The sequence below is a fragment of the Ranitomeya variabilis genome, chromosome 5 (assembly GCF_051348905.1).
Source record: "Ranitomeya variabilis isolate aRanVar5 chromosome 5, aRanVar5.hap1, whole genome shotgun sequence".
In the NCBI taxonomy this organism is placed as follows: domain Eukaryota; kingdom Metazoa; phylum Chordata; class Amphibia; order Anura; family Dendrobatidae; genus Ranitomeya; species Ranitomeya variabilis.
In genome coordinates this window covers 101,984,811-101,991,911 of record NC_135236.1, presented here as the reverse complement: position 1 = coordinate 101,991,911, position 7,101 = coordinate 101,984,811, and the positions used below count along the sequence as shown (strand labels likewise).

At 41.1% G+C, this 7,101-nt stretch overlaps 1 protein-coding gene across 18 annotated transcripts in view; it reads left to right on the top strand.

Annotated features, from left to right (window-relative positions):
- AAK1 (AP2 associated kinase 1) overlaps window positions 1-7,101 on the top strand; it is a 130,878-nt gene that overhangs the window by 848 nt on the left and 122,929 nt on the right. The window lies entirely within an intron of this gene.

Genomic DNA, 7,101 nt, shown 5'->3' with positions numbered 1-7,101 from the left:
GTAAGAAATTGATTTGTCATATTGGTGATGATGCTATCACTCGTAAAGGAATTATACGAAATGACAAAGTCTATTTGTTTATATGCGTATGTAGTGTATCCACCTATACTAACATACTCCCCGCTGTATCGATTGGACCATCCGCTGTTCAAGAACTGAGCTTCTGTCCAACCATCTCAGGATACTTGTTATTTTGGGAAATATTATCACCCATTATATATTATATCGCTCTCCATAACAGCATCCACAGTGGTCGACAATACTTCTCATAGTACCTTAAGTACCCTGGGACGGTTGCAGAGAAGCTCAGACCTTGAACAGCAGATGCTCCAATAGACACTGTGGAGAATAATTTAGTATGTGTATATATACTGTATATTTATCTCCTCCTTGATACCATGCTTTGTATATGGTTAAATATTCTCCTCTATATATCTATTGTGCCATCAGTTGGTCAAAAATTCAACTTCTCATCTACCACCCTAGGATCCATAAGTTACTTTGATAAGTGTTATCAATAGTGTTGAGCGCAAGTACCCTCTACTCGAGATTCCTTCAGGTGCTCGAGTGATATGCTTGAGTCCCCACCCCGCGTGTATTGTGGCTGTTAGACAGCCCCCCAAAAAACATGCAGGGAATGCCCGTATATGGCAGACAATCCCTGCATGTGTTTTTTGGCTGTATAACAGCCACAATACACGCGGGGTGTGGACTCGAGCACCTGCGATACTCTGCAAATACCTGAGCACCTCATGCAAACCCAAATAGCGAGCACTTGCCGTTCAATACTAATTATCAACCATAGTGGATTACTGGACGGTCTGAAGACCCTTTTTTTTTTTTGTAAATTAAAATATTAGCTTTAAACAAAAAATGTTCAGAAGAGGATGTCACACGTAAGAGTTTGCAAAGCTGTAGTTTGGTGGTCATGAGTTACCAAAGGGGGGTCCCGCTAATGTTTTTGTTCAACTGTGCCGTTCAAGGATTGAAACTCTCTCCAGCTTGATGGTCATAGGATATTATAAAAACATTTTCTTTTAAAACTTTATCTCTCCTTTGTCATATGCTTTTGATTCTACTTTATTTTGCAGATTGTAGCTAAAAATGGGCACTACCGAGTTTCTGGATTATTTGATCCCGGTTTTCTGTATTTATACTGATAAGCTGCCATCTATTTGTATATATTTTGTTTATTAGCATATGTGCTTATTCATTGCCTTTACATTTCTGTGAACTACTCCCTAGTTTGTATCATACTTAAAACAGCTGACATATCTCGTTTTATGGAATACGTAATACATCATTCCCCTGAAACCCCGGACACTTATAAATGTAGTCACCTTCAACACATTGAATTTTTTTTCCTTCCTACTATAAATCCTTGATCTTTGACTGCCAGTAGTGATATCATCATGTAGAATTGTTTTGCTTTTCTGCAAGTATCTGGTTACTTTTTTTTTTTTTGCTTATGATTTGGTTATTTGCGCTTCTTTTCAACCATATTGTGTGTTAATAGACTGTAAGTTATATAGGGGCATTGTAACCACATGCCCTCTAACTACATACTGCAGATGTATAGTGCTGGGCATTAGCAGCCATAAGTACTGATCAGCAACATATGTTGGTATTGATGGAATCACCAGAACATGAAGATTCAGTGTGATAATCTGTGGCAACCGATCTCATTTGTTGGCCGTCGGCACTCGCATAGGCTATTCGTTAACGACTCAATGTTGGAAAACTACTATGGCCTCTGGTTTATACTGGAGTGCCTCTATAATCACTGCTAGACCTACTGGGCAACTTTAGTTCTGGCACTGGTCCCGTGGACTAAGATTGCTGTATGACACTACTACATTGCAGCATAATAAGAGTGAATGGAGTCGCCTGGTACTGCACCAAGTATGGCGCAAAAAGTCAAACCAATTGAAGTATTTGCAACCTTGCGGTTGACAATGTGACCCCATATAGCCTGGTCTATAGCTGTAGGCGGGGAATCACTATTTGACCACATTTAATGTGGCAGACTTGATGCAACTATATCTGCAACGGTCTCATGTGTATATGGTTGGGGTTTGCAGAAACGCATGCACGTGCCGAATAAACATTCTCCTTCACATTTATAAGATGGATTTAAGAAATGTCTGCTATAATCTATAATATAGATGTGGTTATATGGTTGTTCTCGGCATACCCGGCCCAGCCCGTTCGGTCCTGAATTCACACATTGTCATTTTTACTTAGTTTCTGTGGTCTGCCATCATTGACAGTGTTTTGTATTGAGCTCTTTTTCTGAGGGACCCCTTTGACGCATGCGGCCTGATGTATTCAGAGGTCTCGCTGAGGCGTGATAATATTTTTTTCCATGAAGCAATTTCCAGTCAGTGTAGCCTATAAATATGGCCGTGTCAGGAGTTTCTATTTATTCCTGTGTTTAAACATGAGGTAAACATGTTGTATAACAGTGCTTGTCATCGTCACACGGGGCAGGTATATATATTCGATCATATGATAAAAGATCAGTCACACTGTGTACTGATGAGTATGGCTCTAGCCCACAAAATGGCTGACTCTGATCCTTCAGATCTTCCATGACTCTCGCATGGCCGTGATATATTGCTTCATATAACATACATACATGGACAACCAGTGTAGAGTGAGATTTATAGAGCTATAATCTCAGTAAAACCTGTCACAAGGGAGATTCATAAAATCTGGTGTAAAGAAAAAGTGATAACTGCGGAAACCTAGCTTGGTCTTTAGGCCTTTTGCACATGGCTGTACGCGGAGCTTTGTGTGCCGCCATATGGAGCTTTGTGGAACAAAACATCAAGAGAAAAATGTCTCCGCATTCTACCCTAAAAAACAAACAAACATATTTTTGGACTGAGTGCAGGCTAGAGTGCACACGGACCTATTAAGCTGTGTTCCTCCTAGTTTTTACTCGTATCTCCAGTCTGGGTGGGAAAAAAAAAAAATGTCAACATGCGCCAGAACGATGAATATAAATGGTAGACCGCTACTGTACCCATCCACTGTGCCTGTGAACACACACAGCCAGACACACTGACTGGCATGAGTTTTTACAACGGCCATGTTCACTAAGGCCACGTTCACACTTTGAGTGTTTGAGTTTTTTTTACCTCAGTATTTGTAAGTCAAAACCAAGATAGGAACAATCAGAGGAAAAGTATAATATTATTATTATTATTATTATTATTGTTTATTTATATAGCACCATTAATTCCATGGTGCTGTACATGAGAATAATAGAAACATGTCGCCACTTCTGTATTTATCACCTACTCCTGGTTTTGGCTTACAAATATTGAAGTAAAATACTGATCAAATACTGATAGTGTGACCATAGCCTTAATCTTTTCCTCTGATTGTTCCTCTCCTGGTTTTGGCTTATACTGTGGTAAAAAAACTCACCAAATACTCAGTGTGAACGTGGCCTTAGCCTATGGTCGAAAGTAATAAGACACTTCTTTTTGTGATCCGAGTCATGGACGCTCAAAGATCTGTGGGGAAAAAAAAACAACAAACAAATGGTGGCACATGGATGCCTTCTGTGTGATAGATAGTCTATCTGATGTGTTGGGGTAGAGAGTCCCTGAGGAGGGGGGATGCGCGGGAGAAATCTTGTATGCGATTGTGGGAAGAGGAAATAAGAGGGGAGTCGAGAAGGAGATCTTGTGAGGATCAGAGGTTGCTTGCTGGTAGGTACCTGGAGATGTGGTCACAGTTGTATGGAGGACACAGGTTGTGGATGGCTTTGTATGTCATGGTTAGGGTTTTGAACCGGAGTCTCTGGGTAATGGGAGCCAGTGAAGGGATTGGCAGAGAGGAGAGGCGGGGGGATAGGTGGATTAGTCGGGCAGCAAAGTTTAAAATTGATTGGAGGGGCATGAGAGTGTTAGAGGGGAGGCCACACAGCAGGAGGTTGCAGTAGTCAAGATGGGAGATGATGAGGGCATGCACTAGAGTTTTTGCAGATTCTAGGTTGAGGAATGTAGGGATCCGGGAGATGTTTTTGAGTTGAAGTCGGCTGGTGGTGGAAAGGGCTTGGATATGTGGTCTGAAGGAGAGATCAGAGTCAAGGATTACACCGAGGCAGCAAGCTTGTGGGACTGAGGAGAGTGAGCAGCCATTTACTGAGATTTGTTGGGAGAGTCAAGTGAGATGGGGGAAAGATAATGAATTCTGTTTTGTCCATGTTAAGTTTTAGAAATCTAGCAGAGAAGAAGGATGAAATAGAGGACAGACATTGTGGGATCTTGGTTAGTAAGGAGGTGATATTGGGTCCTGAGAGGTAGATCTGTGTGTCATCAGCGTAGAGGTGATACTGCAAGCCTTGAGATTCTATCTATGTATCTCTGATGGTAGAAACTGACACACGAGCCGAAAACGGATGAAAATCTTATCCAAAACACTGCTGAAAAGTGTTTTTAATGTGAGGTAAATGGAGGTTTAGTAACGCCTCATACACCACTATGGCTGCCCGATTATGGCCCTATATAAGGCGACAGTGTGCACAAGGCCTTTGCTGTCTGTACACAGGTTGCTGTATCACGCCTCGCTCTCTGTCCTGCAGGCAGGGTAAAATGGAGCGCATTTAACCATGTATGCAAAGGGACCATTGCCAAATATATGTACAATTGTGTAGGATTGGCATAAATTGAGCGAGCATATAATTGCCGTCTACTTGCTATTCTGTGAGTGTTCCTCCCCAGTACAATGCTTCACAGAAGGTTTCTTTTTCTGAAGCCATGGTGGAATTTCTGTGATTTTTGGTTAAGGGGATCTTACGGTTACATATTAATAGCCCCCCCAATAATGGAGCACGTGTCATATTCACACTTATTACGATGGGAGGTGTTAACATTCAGACCAGGCGAGCCGGTCACCACAGTAGAAGGGGCTGTTTATCTTGTCCTTCCGTATAGGTGGTCTCTTTCTTAAAAATTCACTGCTTATTTCGGTGAGGAGCTGGGCACATTTCCTATCTATCCACCTCATGGGTGAGCAGATGGCACATACACAACATACAGGAAAGCCAAGGCCTTTTGCAAATAATATATGGTTCTGAATGCTTTCATTGTTTGTTGTTCTTTTCATACAATATAGAAAATTATGATTAATGATCAGGAACACCATGTCTTGGTTGCCATCAGTCTTCCTATTTTCTGCTTGCCGACGGACAGCCTTGGAGCTGACAATCCAGCCGTCAGTTGAGACAGAGTGGTTGCTAGGGTTTCGCTGCCTAAGAACCACCATTCTTTATATTATGTTGTCATGAGCAACCAGTCTGTCTTAAACTACTCAGGTTTTATGCTGTTTCCACTGCGCGATTCATGCTGTTCAATAACTGCAAATCTGCTGTATATAAGCCAAATGTTCTGATCAATTACTGGTGTTTGCAGATGGGCGGGAGATAATTGTATGGTGCAGAATGGTGGTCAGTACGATTGTCCAGTGCCCCATAAAATCATGTTATCGGCAGCACATGTCCAGTTTACTTGGAGCAATGTGCTGCCGAGAGTGATGATTTTTTATCCTGAATTTTGCTTCAGCAATGAGCGTTAATACAAACGATCTAAAATGTGTCTTTAAGGTGTGTATGGTCACATGGGTGTTTTTGGGTTGCTGAAAAATCCACTTAAAAATCTAAGCCAATTCAACGTTGCCTCTGCACCCTTTTACCCTTTTCTCAGGAATAAAAATGGTTAATAGTGACCTTACTTGTGCCTTATTGCTTTTTTTTTTTTTTTTAATTAACTTTAGTGCACAGTGAGTTTTGTGTGGCTTTTTGACGCTGCGTATTTTCACTGCATCAAAAGACACAGCGTCTTACAGTTCTAGCAAAGTGGATGGGATTTATAGAGATCTCATGCCCAATTTTTATTTTTTTTTTTACTCTGCATTAGTGATGAGCGCAATTGCTCATTAGTTGAGTTTGCGTAGGGTGCTCGGGAATGCACCAAGTAACATGGGTGCTCGAGTGACATGTTCAAGTCCCCTCGGCCCCATGTTTTGCCGCTGTTAGACAGCCACAAAATATGCGGGGGTTGCCTGACAAACAGGGGCAATCCCGGCAGGTTTTGTTCTTAAATATGTTACTCGAGCACTCGCTTTACTCTGCGCAAACTCGAGTAACGACCACTTGCGATCATCACTACATGGCATACACGGACTTCTGCAACATGCTAATTTCTCTTGCAGGTATGCTGAGTTTTATGTACAGATTTCTTCCCATAGACTTGCATTAGATGCGTAAAATCCACAGGTAAAAAAGCGCAAATGCGGTGGAACTGCATAAAAAGCGAATGTAATCCACATATCACTGTATCCTCACCAAATAACAATATCAAGAACAAAACCGCTCTGTTTATGACAAAGCAACAAGAGACAAAAACCGCTGCCTCAAAAACATGATAAAAACACAATGAAAAAAATGCAAGCAATATACGTAAGAGGTGCAAAAAATCTACAACATCAAAAGCTCATCATGGAAATGTAGCTTTACTTGGATTTCTCGTTGATTTTTTTTTTTTTTAATCTCCTTCTTTTGTGCTTTGAACGCATGGTTCAGTCATCCAGATCCTTTAGGGTACGTACCCATGATCAGTAATAGAGGCGTTTTGGACGCAGCGTATTTATGCCAAGAGATGGATACATTTCTGCACCAGGTTACAGGTATTAAGGGCAAAAAAACCTCTACATTTTACAGTACCAGCAAAAGTGAAGGACACCTGTGAAATCTCAGGCTCCTGATGCTTATTTTTTCCTTATGGATATAAACCATCAAAGCCCTTCTTCAAATCTGCATCATGCCAATTCTTTCAGCTTTTTTCACTCATTTGAATGAATGGTAAAAAAAATTACATGTCAAAACAGGTGTCCTTAATGCAATATTTTTCCTGCCAAAACTCTGGGTTGAACATGTTGAGTATTTGCTGAAGAATATTCTGTACCAAAAACCATAGTATTGTTTTTCTGCTTCACATCCTAGAGCAGATAGAAGCTCTGTGTGTATTTTGGCCATGCCTTTCTGTGTGCTCATATCTAGGTATCTAATCAATACTGAACACTGTGCTC